The sequence below is a fragment of the Balaenoptera borealis genome (genome assembly GCF_965194805.1).
Source record: "Balaenoptera borealis genome assembly, chromosome: 3".
Lineage (NCBI taxonomy): Eukaryota > Metazoa > Chordata > Mammalia > Artiodactyla > Balaenopteridae > Balaenoptera > Balaenoptera borealis.
In genome coordinates, this window is record NC_138866.1 from 36,147,620 (window position 1) to 36,162,001 (window position 14,382).

At 42.2% G+C, this 14,382-nt stretch overlaps 1 long non-coding RNA gene across 2 annotated transcripts; it reads right to left on the reverse strand.

Annotated features, from left to right (window-relative positions):
* Positions 1-621: 621 nt before the first annotated feature.
* On the reverse strand, positions 622-14,332 carry LOC309626202. Of its 2 annotated transcripts, none has more exons than XR_014243012.1 (2): positions 14,101-14,332; positions 622-10,587 (listed from the first exon to the last, which is right to left on the reverse strand). It is a non-coding gene; the product is annotated as an uncharacterized lncRNA (long non-coding RNA). The 2 variants fall into 2 exon arrangements; XR_014243013.1 differs by lacking the exon at positions 622-10,587 and adding an exon at positions 13,135-13,948.
* Between the last annotated feature and the right edge of the window lie 50 nt (positions 14,333-14,382).

The following is a 14,382-nucleotide window of genomic DNA, read 5'->3' on the forward strand; positions in this document are numbered from 1 at the left end:
TTATTTGGCAAGTGATGAAATTTGAATAAGATCTATAGATTCATTCGTAACTTTATATCAATGTTGATTTCCTAGTTTTGATCATTGTACTATGACTATGTAAGATACTAACATTGGGGAATCTGGGTGAAAGGTATGTGGGAACCTTCTGTATTATTATTGTACTATTTTCTATAAGTATGATATTATTTCAATATAGAAATTTTTTTAAGTACAGTTGACCCTTGAACAACTCGGTGTGAATCCACGTATAACTTATAGTTGGCCCTCTGTATCCATAGTTCCTCCACTTCTGTGGAGTCAACCAACCACGGACTATGTAGTACTGTAGTATTTACTATTGAAAAATATTTACATGTAAATGGATCAAGGCAGTTCACACCCACGTGTTCAATGGTCAAATGTATTATATTCTCTTTAGAAAAAATTTAAATAATATAGAAGTATTCAAACTAGAAAATAAGAAATAGTACCAATTTTACACAAACTCACCAAGAAAATAGAACCAATATTGGACCAATATTCTTATGAATCTAAATGTGACAATTCTTAACAAAATATTAGCAAATCAAATCCAGCAATATGTAAAAAGCATAATACATCATGACCAAGTAGAGTTGATCCCTGGAGTGCAAAGTTGGTTCAACTTTTAAAGAAATCAACAGTGTAATTCCCCATATCAGCAAACTAAAAAGAAAAACTATGTGATCACCTCAACAGATGCAAAAAAAAAAAAAAGGCAAAAAATATTTGCCAAAATCCAACATCTTTTCATGATAAAAACACTCAGGTAACTAGGAACAGAAGAGAACTTTCAAACTGATAAAGAACATTATACTTAATGGTGAAAAACTGAATATCTTCCCCCTGAAATTGGGAACATGGCAAGATGTTTCTTCTCACTCCTTCTATACAACACTGAACTGGTGCTCATTGCCAGTGCAATAAGGCAAGAAATAGAAGGCATACATTTGGGAAAAAATAAAAATACTATCATCTACGTAGAAAATCCCAAAGAATCCATAAAACAGCAAAGAGAACTAATGAGTGAGTTTAGTAAAGTCACAGAATACAAGGTCCATACACAAAATTCATATCTCAATATACTAACAGTAAACAATTACAAATTGAAATTTTAAAAATAACATTCACATTAGCATAAAAAACATGAAATTCTTAGGAATAAATCTAATAAAACATATGCAAGATTTAATGCTGAAAACTGTAAAGTATGGCTGAGAAAAATTAAAGAAGACATAAATTAATGGAGAGATATGCCATGTTCATGAATCAGAAGACTCAATATTGTTAAAATGTCAGTTCTCCTTAAATTAACCTGAAGGTTCAAAGCAATCCCCATCAAAATTCCAGCAGGCTTTTTTTTTTTAGAAGCTGACAAGCTGATTCTAAGACTTATAGAAATGCAAAGGACACAGATAGTCAAAAGTATTTTGAAAAAGAAGAACAAAGTTGGAGGACTCACATTACCATATTTCAATTTTTTTATGGATCTATTGTAATCAAGACAGGGTGATTTTGACATCTGGATAGCATGTAGATCAATGGAAAAGAATAAAGAGTTCAGAAATAGACTCACACATGTAGGTCAATTGATTATGGACAAAGCTGACAGAGTAGTTCAGTGGAGAAAAGATAGTCTTGTCAACAAATAGTGATGCTGTAACAGTTGGACATACATGTACAAAAAGTGAACTTTAAATGAAAAATGAACCTTACATTTATCATATATAAAAATTAACTCAATAGGCAAATCTGTAGAGACAGAAAGTAGATTAGTGGTTGCCTAGAGCTGAGGGGATGGGAGGGGTAAATATGAAGTCACTACTGGTAGGTATGAGGTTTCTTTTCGGTTTGATTAAAATGTTTAAAATTAGATTGTGGCGATGATTGCACAATTTTAAATATACTAAAAACCACTGACTTGTACACTTTAAATAGATTAAATGCGTAGCATGTGAATTTTATCTCAAGCTGTTAAAAAATTAACTCAAAATGAATCATAGACCTAAATGTAAGAGATAGAACCATAGAGTTCTAAAAGAAAATGTGGAAAAAATCTTTGTTACCTTGGCTTAGGCAAAGGTTTCCTAAATATGACACAAAAAGGAAAAACTACATTAAAAAAATAAGTTACATTTCATCAAAATGAAGATGTTTTACTGTTCAAAAGACACTATTCAGAAAATGAAAAGATGAGTCACACACTGCGAGAAAATATTTGCGAAAACACATCTCTGATAAAGAATTTATATCCAGAATATGTTAAGAACTCTTACAGTTCAATATTAGAAAGAAAACTCAAATTTTTAAGTGGACAAAAAACATGTCACCAAAAATAATATACAGATGGCCAATAAGTACATGAAATATTATTAGTTCAATATTATTAGTCATTAGGGAAATGCAAATTAAAACCATAATGAGATAACACTACCCACCTATTAGAATGACTCAGACCCAAAGCTGCCCATATCTAAAAGGCTGATGAAGATGTGGAGCAGTTGGGATACGCATGGCGGGAATGCAAAATGGTACAGCCACTTTGGAAAACAGTTTGGCAGTTTCTTATAAAAATTAATCACATACTTAACATATGACCCAACAATCTCACTCCTAGGTATTTACCCAAAAGAAAATTTATGTCTACACAATGACTACACAAAAATGTATATAGCAGCTTTATTTATAATTGCCAAAAGCAGTAAACAAGCCACATTGGCAAATGGACAAACTATAGTACAGTGGAATACTACTCAGCAATGAAACGGAACAAACTACTACAAGCAACAACATGGACGAATCTCAAAAGCATTATGCTGGATGAAAGAAGCCAGGCATAAAAAACTAGGTGTTTACTGTATGATTCTATTTATTCAGATTCTAGAAAAGGCTAAACAGTAGGGATAGAAATCAGAGCAGTGGTCACTTGGTCTGGGGGAAAGGGCAGGAGATTGGCTGCAAAAGGACAGAAGAGAATCTCTGGGTGTGGTGGAAATGGTGTATATCTTGATTGTGGTGATGTTTACATGACTGTGTACATTTTTCAAAACTCATTTAGCCACACACTTTTAAAAAGAGTGATTTTACTATAGTATATGTATAATTACTATATAATGATATATAAATTTTACTTCAATAAACCTGACTTTAAACAATGATATGGTAATAAATACCAAAGAATATTGGAGGAGGGAAACAATGCATTCTCTTTAGAAAAATTCGAATAATATCAAAGTATACATAATAAAAAATGAAAATCCCCTCTCTGCCTTCTTCCATCCTGCTTCTGTTAAGAGTTTGTGTATATTCTTTCAAATACTTTTATGCACACTCACTTACATTTTTATAAATACGGAAATGTGATACCATGTTATGCCTTGTTTTGTAACCTGCTTCATGCATGTCACTTTTCATTGCTCTTTATCAGTACATAAAAATCTCTCTCATCTCCCATCTCAGCATGCCTCGCTGTCAAGGATGCAGTGGGCTTTCCATAACTGTTGTGGACCATTTCCTCTTGCCATTAGTCAACTGGCCAGAGAGGGTCGGCCTGACCATCAAGAGGAACAGACTTATACCAGCAGCTGTCAGCATCCAGAGGACACTGTGTTCCTTGGACCTATTACCAAACCAGCCAGGTCAGTTTCTCCTCCTATTTCAAAGCAAATTTCCTCTCATACTTCTTGAATGACCACAGCATTTGGCCTGTAATTGCGCTGCAGGGGTGGGGGGGAGAGGGGAGTGTGGCCCCGCAAGAAAATTTTCCTATGAACACAGAACAGCATCGTTCCTAATTATTTATTTATTTAAATCAATATGCTTAGAGCTTAAACAAGTCAACTGATCCTTGAGAGACTTGTTCAAGGTCAAACAAGCCACTGGCAGGGATGGGGAGGAAGGGGGTGAGGTGGCTGTGCTGACTTCAGCTTGCAGAAAGGCTGTGCCAGGAGCCGCCATCCCTACCAAACCCAGAGGGAAATGCCAGAGGCTTGGGTTTCGGTGTTGGCAGTTGGAAGAGACGGTTAGATTTTGGAAAGGTAAAGGACAGTTCCGGCAGCGTTTTCCCTATTTGCCCTAAAAAAGAGCAACTGAGTGCTCTAGACACATAACCGTCTACTTCACAGCCTGAGCATGTCGGACTGCTGCCTTTCATTGCCCGGACACCCTTGACCTCCTGTCTCAGTCAAGTGTGTGGCGACTTCAGACTGTGCTGATCACAGAAGGGTCCCACGTAAGGAATTTGCAAGCCGGGGTTCTCCAACTCACTACGCTACCAACTGGAGCGCGCAGGGAGCTTATGTAACTTGCTAGAGGTGGCAACAACTATGCTGAGCTCGATTAAAAGGAGTGGTTTGCGGCCTCCCTGGTGGCGCAGTGGTTGAGAGTCTGCCTGCTAATGCAGGGCACACGGGTTCGAGCCCTGGTCTGGGAGGATCCCACGTGCCGCGGAGCAACTGGGCCCGTGAGCCACAACTGCTGAGCCTGCACGTCTGGAGCCTGTGCTCCGCGACGGGAGAGGCCGCGATGGTGAGAGGCCCGCGCACCGCGATGAAGAGTGGCCCCCGCTTGCCCCAATTGGGGGAAGCCCTTGCGCAGAAACGAAGACCCAACACAGCCTAAATAAATAAACTTATAAAAAAAAAAAAAAAAAAAAAGGAGTGGTTTGGGATCATATGACTAGGTCATTTCCAAAGTTCCCTCCCATTCTAAAGTTCTCTATTATGTTCCCAGCCAAGGCAGCAGTGCTGTGGTTAAAATCACGTATTTCGGCATCAGAGAGGCTTGAGTTCAGATCCTGATTCAGCCATCTACCAGCTAAGTAATGTTGGGCAAGTGACTTGACCTTGCTCAACTTCAGTTTCTTCATCTTCAATGGGCTGTGATGATGCAGGACTTAGCACAACACCTGGCACAGCAAAAATGCTCAGTACTGTGCTACCATTATTATTATTATTATTATTATTAAGAAATGTCTCTTTCTGGGAAAACACGCAAAGTTTTTCTAGACACCAGGATCCTTCCTTCTGAAACTGTTACTGAGTAGAATAAACGAGGATGTGACAATCTGAAGGAGAGGACTGGTCAGACGGTTCTTTTTATTTGTTTTTACTTTAAAAGGTCAGAGTGATAACCATAAGGTATGGTTCTCAGAGGTAATTACTGAAGAAAAGTGAGAGGTGAGGTTAAATGACTGTTCAAGGTCACAAAGCTTATTAATTTGCCAATCTGTTCCTAACCTCAAATTTCTCCTGTGTCCCAGTCAAGCATCCTGCTTGCGGCACCACGCTGCCTAACCCTGTGCTCTGAGATACCTTGGTATTAGAAGTGTCACTCAGAGTCTCTGGGTTGTATTAATATTAAGCTATCATTTATTAAGCACTTGCGATTTGCCTGGCACTGTGCTTGAATCATTGTTCATTCAGTCCATAAAACACCCTGTGTGTAAGTATCACTTCCCTATTTTCTGGCAGAGAAACTTAGGCACAGAGAGGTTAATCACGTTGCCCAAGGTCACACAGCCAGTAAGTGGTAGAGTCAGAATTCTGGTAGCAATTTAATTCAGTGGTCCCAAGGGGGTCAGAATGTGACGGGGTCCCTGTCAGCTCTAAATCATGGCTGTATGGGATCTGAGGATTTAGGATTCTAAGGTACTCTGAGGCACCCAACATTTGGAGCACAAGATGATCCCCCTAAAAACTCTGCCTCCTTGTGCTTCCGTGTGTTGGTGGGAATGACTCACATCAAAGCAAGAGCTAGACAGGAAGAACCTGATCTTTGCTTGTCAGCAGACTCTCAGCCTGACCTTCTCAAACTGGAAGAGAAATGTCATTCCATTGGACTTCCCCACATTCAATGGCAAGAGGCTTTCTTCCTAGAATATTCTCCAAATCGCCAAAGACGTGATGTACGACTTACAGCATGATTCAGAGGAAGCCAGTAAGGCTGAGAGTTGAGAGCTGAGCCTGGCAGGAAAGACCTGTAGGTTTGGGCTGAAGGAGCAGCAGCAGAGAAGTTCAGGGCTACCTGGCAGAAAGCTTTATATCTGCCCATGTTCTCGCCTGGTTTCTGTGTGCAAAGAAGAGCAGAAGGTACAATCTGAGGAGCATTAATAACTAGTAGTAATTGTTAGTAGCTTAGAGGCTAGCATAGGGGAGCAGTTATAAGGGTACAGTGTCTGGAATCCAGCACACTTGGATTTTATTTCCTGTCAGGTCTATTATGAGCTGGGTTGCAATTGGTATGTCATTACCCTCTCTGGGCCTCGTGCCCTCACCTGTAAGGTGGGAAAATATCAACAGTCACTGTGAAGAGGCATGTAAAGCAGGAAGCCCAATGCCCAGGGCATGGAAAGTGCTCAACAAATGTCTGCCAGTATTAACTGTGATCCTAAATAAACACTCTCCTTTGCAGCATTGCTCCAAATACTCAGTAAACATTCTCAGCTGATTTCTGTGCCCTCTGTTGGCTAGTTTAGCACACAAATTTAGAGTTGTCTCTGAGTTGCCCTTCCCAATCCTGGGAAAGTTACTTTCTACCTGCTTTTATAAGTGATGTGTAGAAATTTTTATTTTTCAAAATATTGTCATACATACTCATATACTGCCGGTGGGGATGCAAAATAGTACCGCCACTTTGAAAAACAGCCTGGGAGTCTCTTATAAGGTTAAGCATTAACTTACCATACGACCCAGCAATCCCACTCTTAGGTACTTATCCAAGAGAAATGAAAACTTATGTTCACACAAAAACCTGGATGCAAATGTTTATAGCAGCTCTATTCATAATTGCCAAAAAGAAACAACCCACATGTCCTTCAGCTGGTGAATGGATAAACAAACTAGTATATCCATCAATGGAATACTACCTGGCAATAACAAGAATGGACTGGTGACATATGCAACAACTTGGATGAATCCCAAATGCAAAGTGAAAGAAGCTAGACCCAAAAGGCTATATACTGTATGATGCCATTTCTGTGATATTCTAGAACAGGTAAAATTATGACTATAGAAAATAGGTCAGTCATGGTTTTCAGGGACTGGGGGCGGTGGGAGGGGTTGACTAGAAAGCGGCACAGGAGAATTTTAGAGGGTGGTAGAACTGTTCTATAGCTTGATTTTGGTGCTAGGTTGCATGACTGTCAGAAATGTATGCTTAAAAGGGTGAATTTTACTTTATGTAAGTTACACCTCAATTCTTAAAAAAAAAAAAAGGAAATACTGGCACATGCATAATATCATTTTATCTGCATAGCTCCATCACCTAGGGCGGGTTCTCTCCTGTTTGCTCTGGGAAGGTGAGGCTTGTAGAGGGACGTGGAGCTCCAGTAGAATCAAGACAAGCCCCCTTACTTAGAGCTACATCTACTCTGATTGTGAGGTACTCCAAGATTATAGCCCCTGCAGTCACTTCTCTCTTCCATCTTTCCTTTCCCATAAATGTCTAATTTTTTTTTTTTTTTTTTTTTTTTTAGGATGTGTGCAGGGCCTGCACTCCTTTAATCTGGCCTCAGGTAATCTCTTTTTTTTTTAATTAATTAATTTATTTATTTATTTTTGGCTGTGTTGGGTCTTCGTTTTTGTGCGAGGGCTTTCTCTAGTTGCGGCGAGCAGGGGCCACTCTTCATCGCGGTGCGCGGGCCTCTCACTGTCGCGGCCTCTCTTGTTGCGGAGCACAGGCTCCAGACGCGCAGGCTCAGTAGTTGTGGCTCACGGGCCCAGTCGCTTCGCAGCATGTGGGATCTTCCCAGACCAGGGCTCGAACCCGGTCCCCTGCATTGGCAGGCAGACTCTCAACCACTGCGCCACCAGGGAAGCCCTGTCTAATGTTTTGAGCCATCTGTTTAAATAACACCAAGAATTAATCAATTAATTTGTTAATTAAATGTTTAGTGGTGGGTATCTGAATTCCACAAAGCTTCAGAGAGCCATATTCCTTCCAAGGTCCCCAGTTTTGTCACAGGGAGGAGACAAAGGACACTTCTTTGAAGAAACCACGTGCCCTGGGGCATACATGTGGAACTTGGGGTTGGTAGGCAAAATATTCTCGGCATGGTAAGCAAGAAGACGGATCAAAGCTGCAGAATCTGTCACACTTAGCAGTGACTTCCAAACTGCCTTGAGGAATGCATTTTGCTTTTGGAGAGCCTCACAATGAAGATTCTGATTGCATTATTATTTTAAATAAAAGCTATTGTCCCATTCAACCTCAAACATCTCCATTAAAGATCTGTGATTTTTGCATGTTTACTCTTTTTAAATTGAGCTTTGATCATATGATCAAACATGAGAAATATTATTCCATTATATTAAAATTTCTCCTACCTAATATAAACTATTGTATATCACTAACAGTAGCCAAAGTGATCAGTGGAACAACTTCCATCAACAAACTTCCAATGTCTATAAGGAAACTAACCCTATCAAACAAAACATCTTATGCTGGCCCTTTCTTAAGAAAGCTGTGAACAGATGCCTTTCGTTTTCTGACAAAGGAGTCAAATCAGTTCAAGGACTACAAGTAAGGCATGGCTAAACACAGATTGGCCCTTGACATAATCTCCTCCTCTCCACGCTGACCCCTAAGTCCTCAGAATTGTTGAAACACTTTTTGAGAAGAATTCAGAGCCAGGCATTATTAGCAGGGACTGCCCTACCAAGCACAACGCGAGGAGCAAAACCCAAACAAATAGCCTCATCGTTTTCTATCAACCCTGGGTGTTCAGGTCAGGTAGGGAAGTGCTACTCAGCTCTCTGGCAAAGGTGAAACCATTTTCGTGTTTTTTCTCCAGGTACTTTTAAGAATGAATGAACATTTATCTATGCAGTCTATAAAGTATGATGGCATGGAAATAAACAATTGCAAGGTTCAGTCCCACACTGTTTATTGTGTGCCCACCACATGCTAGCTACCGTGCTGGGTGCCAGGGATATGATTAGGAGCAAAATGGGCATGGTCCCTGACCTCACAGAGCTTACGGTCTAGTGGGGTGATTGTCCATAAATAAGTAAATAAACACCAAATAAAAACAGATGGCGATTGTCTTAGTTGATTTGTGCTGCTATAACAAAATACCACAGACTGGATGGTTTATAACCACAGAAATCTATTGCTTACAGTTCTGGAGGCTGAAAGTTCAAGGCACTGAACAGTCTACTCTTCAGGGAGAAAAAAATATAGTAGGAATACTCTGGTTCTCTGCTCCCTCCTTTATTACCCCATGGAGGAGGAGTGACTCATCAGCCTGGAGAACAAGAGGAGAAACCGACTGCCCATGGCTCACCCCATTCCCACTAACCCAGCTTTGGAGAATCCAGGAGGACTTCCCAGAGGAGGTGATGGCTAAGCCCCAAAGGATGAAAATAAAAGGGAAGTAAGAGGGAGTAGTTTGGGGGAGGTGCCAGAATGTGGAAATTTCTGGAGGCAAAAGAAAACATGGTCCTTTGGGGGAAAGGCAAGAAATTCTGTACAGCTGGAGTATAGAGGGTGAGAGATCAGCAGCTGAAAGATGAAGCTAGCGAAGGAGCCAGATCATGAAGGGCCTTATGTGCCAAACTATGGCGTCTAGGCTTTATCCCAAGGGCACTGAGAGGGATAGCAAGGTTTAATGAAGAGAGTGAAGATATATTATTCCTGCTAGATCAATCTGGCTGCAGGGTAGAGAAAAGAAGAAGGATTGGAAGTTCCCAGCCCTCTCTGAAAATGTGATAAAAGGAGGAAAGGGTCCTTTGCTGTGCTAGAGATCTTCCTTTTGGCCCTCCAGGTCGAATTGTCCTGGGCCCCGGGTCTGAGCTCCTGTCAGAGGGCCCTCTCCATACAGCCCCCCTCCCAGCTCTAATAACCACTCATTCCCTCTCCCCTACAGGCCGAGGGGCGGGCACAGAGTCCCAATGGTAGTGTGCAATCCCTTGTAGTTTCTTTACACCCTGCCCACATATTTATAAACAACTTTGTTATTTAAAACTCCTCAAATGATCCTAATTTGAGTATGCCAGATGGTTCCTGCTGGTATCCTTGTGGTTACATCCCCCCTGCCCCCCTCAAAAAAAGAGAAAGCAAGTATAAGTGACATGGGGAAAGGATGGGACATCTTCCTCAGGATTATGGCTGGAGAAGTTTGCTGCTTAAGAAAGATAATGGTCTTACTGAGATAGTGGTTGTCTTTTTTTTAAATAAATTAATTTATTTATTTTTGGCTGCGTCGGGTCTTCGTTGCTGCGCGCCAGCTTTCTCTAGTTGTGGTGAGCGGGGGCTGCTCTTCGTTGCGGTGCGCGGGCTTCTCATTGCGGTGGCTTCTCTTGTTGTGGAGCACAGGCTCTAGGTGTGCGGGCTTCAGTAGTTGTGGCACGCGGGCTCAGCACTTGTGGCTCGCGGGCTCTAGAGCGCAGGCTCAGTAGTTGTGGTGCACGGGCTTAGTTGCTCCGCGGCATGTGAGATCTTTCAGGCCCAGGGCTCAAACTCGTGTCCCCTGCATTGGCAGGCAGACTCCCAACCACTGCACCATCAGCGAAGCCCTGTGGTTGTCTTTTAATAGCCCTACTGTTTTGGTGAGAATGATGCTGCTCACTTAAAAAGGAAAGAAAAAGAAAAATCTTTGGAAATATCACCTCCCAGAGACAAAAGCTGTTAACATTTTTGCTGAATATTTTTCTACACATTTCTCTATACATATATACTCATACAGATACATTAGACTTCATATGAATGAATCATACTCCAAATGCTGAATCAAACCTACTTTTTCTCATCCATAAGCCTCAAGTTTTGAGTTGCCTGTGGACTAATCCAAGTAGACCTGTCAGGAAACAAACTGAATATAGTCATCTAGAGTTCAAGTCTTGAGGTCGCCATCAGAGAGTAGAGAGATAGTCATGAAAGCCTCACAAGGCAGAGGATCCCATCAGGCAGAGGGTGGGAGGGGAAGAGGTGAGGGCCACCACAGAGCCACCGGAACTCAAACACTGACAGTTCAAGAAGAACCAGAGGAGACAGAGAAGGAACAGTTAAGGAAGTAAGAGAAAGGAGAGTTCTTGGCCTTTGAGAAAGAGGCGTGGTCCACGGTGAAGAAGGCCACTGTCAGGTCAAGGAGGTAAGGGCTTTGGATTTAGCAGTAAAAAGGTAGCTGGTAGCCTGGATAAGAGTGATTTTAGTTGGGAATTCCCTGGCGGCCCAGTGGTTAGGACTTGGCGCTTTCACTGCTGGGGGCCTGTGTTCAATCCCTGGTTGGGGACCTGAGATCCTACAAGCCACTTGGCATGGCCAAAAAAAACAGTGATTTTAGTCAAGTGGTAGAGTGGAAGCCAAATTGTAAAAGAGCTGAGGAGAAAATGGAGGTAGTCTGCCCCCCAATTTGCTGTCCCCCTTCTCCCTCATCAGAACTTTTTCAAACTCTAATGTGTGTATGAAACACCTGAGCATATTGTTACAGTGCAGATCTGATTTAGTAGGTCTGGGGTGGGCTCTGTATTTCTAGCAAGCTCCCTGGTGATGTGGACACCACTGAACCAAACTTGAAGCAGCAAGGGGTTAGATTGGGCTGCCCAGTGCCAAGGCCCGGTCTTGATAAGTACTTTACCAAAGACACTCAAGTGTACAGATATAAAAATGAATTCTTAGGGTCTTAGATTATTATTCACATCAGAAAAGTACTAAAAAGGAAAACTAGAGGAAATTTCTTCACTCATATGTCTAGTTCTGTCCTACGTATGTGCCTTCCTCATGAAAGTCCCTTCACTTGGGTCACTTAAAACTTATTAGGAGGGCTTCCCTGGTGGCGCAGTGGTTGAGAATCTGCCTGCCAATGCAGGGGACACGGGTTCGAGCCCTGGTCTGGGAAGATCCCATATGCCGCGGAGCAACTAGGCCCGTGAGCCACAACTACTGAGCCTGCGCGTCTGGAGCCTGTGCTCCGCAACAAGAGAGGCCGCGATAGTGAGAGGCCCGCGCACCGCGATGAAGAGTGGCCCCCGCTTGCCGCAACTAGAGAAAGCCCTCGCACAGAAACGAAGACCCAACACAGCCAAAAAAAATATAGATAAATAAATTAAAAAAAAACAAAACACTTATTAGGATTTTCTAGTTATCTTTTAGTTATTATTTCTACTTTAATTGCATTAGGCCCAAGAACATGCTAAGATCACAGTCCTTTGAAATTTGTTAATATTTGCTTTATGGCTCAAAGCATGGTCAGTTTTTGTAAATGTTCCATGAGTCCTTGACAAGAACATATTCTACAATTGGGTGCTTATTAACTGGATTGACAGGTCTTCATATTTTATCAATTACTAAGAAGAGATGTGTTAAAATCACCAGTCTCTCTACCTGGAAAGCCTTTCCTCCTCACCTCTCCTACTTGCCCAGTCTTCCATCCAACAACTGAGGACTCACGGTGACCAAAATCTGACCCAGTCTCTGCAGATCCAGTCCTTCCGCTCGTGGAGCTGACAGTCTAAGAAGATTTACCGGGTCACCAACACCTCCCCACCTCACCTCAGACCTGGAAATAATTCTCCCTCCTCTGAGCTCTTACATCATTCACTGCCTGTGTAGCTAATTTAACACTCAGATAGTCTGTCTTTGTTGCAATTATTTGTGTTCATAATTTACTCCAGCTTTTAGACTCCACATGAGCAAAGATTATCCTATTTTCTATATAACTGCTTTATTAAAATTATTGACAAACCATAAAATTCACTCTTGTAAAGTGTACGATTCAGTGGAAGACTATCTTATTTATCTTGGCATCCTCTGTAGCAGGGGTCCTCCATCTTGGTTGCACATTGGAATCACCTGTAGAGCTTTAAAAAAAAAATACTGCTACCTGGTTCTCACCCGCAGAGGTTCTGACTTAACTGGTTTGGGGTGTGGCCTGGGCATCAGAATTTGTAAAACCCCCAGAGGGATTTTAACTTGTAGCCTGGGTTGCCTTATAGTGCTTTGCACATAACTGCCACTCAATAATTGTTGTAATCATGAATTAGCCCTAGGTTCCAGCTAATTAACTCACTCAAGAACTACCTTCCCTGTCTCCCTTCTAGCCCAGCAGCTCCTATAATGATCTGCTTATGTCTGTCTCCCCCACTTAGTGTACAAAGGAAGACTGAGACAAAAGCATTTAGGAAAGATAAGTTTACTTGCAAAGACTGCTGACTTTCAGTAGGATTGGACCACTGAATAAGAAATACAACAGATATTTAAAGGAAAAATGTAAAGATTACCATGTTTACATTTATCTCTTCAGCATAGACAGTATACTCACATGGGAAGATATGTCACAAATGACATATTCCCAAATTTCTGTATTCAAAAGTCAGGGATAAAATGGTTTTCATTAGGGAATCAGTAACTGATGGGAAAAGCTCAAGATTTCATTCATTTTAGACAGCAGATGTAAAAGAGCAATTCGGATACTTTGTCTTAAGGTTGAAAGTATCTTATTATCAGCAGTATTTTTCCTCCTGTGGGACTTGATGTACACTCTTAAAATGGCAGCAGGGCAGTCTCACTTTTGTTTCCACAACCGTGAGCTTCATGATGACAGGGTCCGTTCCAGTCTTAGATATTATGGCATTCCCGTGCTGGCACATGTTGGACGTTCAATATATATTAGTGAAATGGATACGATCACACCTCATGCCACAGTACTTAAATAAGATTTTAACTGGATAGGGAGCTGCACCAGTTTTCCATTTTGATACTTTTCACAATTCTTAATTATGGTACTCTGAACTGGGACACTCCTCAAACTGCTTAGGCTACAACAAATTCAGAAGGAGCTTTTATTTCCACGTAAACGATTGTTGAGGGGCGGGTGTCTGTGAATGGACGACCCTCACGTGAGTAACAAGATGGTCACTCCCGGATGAATGAAGACACGATTCTCGTGGCTGGGAGTGATCCCTCAGCGAGGCCGGTCATCTCGCCTATCCTGTAATACCATTTAACACCTACTACTGACACCTCCCCACAGCCAGATCCCAGGGGTACGCGTGGGCATCCGGAGCCGCGCCCCCAAGTTCGCCGCAGCAGCATCCCCCCAGCAGGGGCGTTACGCCCCAGGGCGCAAGCAGAGCGACTCACATATCTAGAAGACAGAGTAAAACCAGTCGCACCAAGGAGAGGCAGCGTTATTTAGGCAGGCGGCTACTCCTCCAGAGCTTCCACCCTGTCCCCTGGGCCCAGCGCCCGGCGCTCAGCCTGTGCCCGGCTCCAGGAGCCCCAGCTCCCTCCACGTGTCCTGTCTTCCCAGCAGCCACCTCTGCTGCCTCGGGAGGAAAATCTCCTGACAACTCGCGGTCTGCGGACTACGACTCCCAGCAGGCACCGCGCCGCTTCTCTCTCCGCACCCCCTCAACGGGGCAC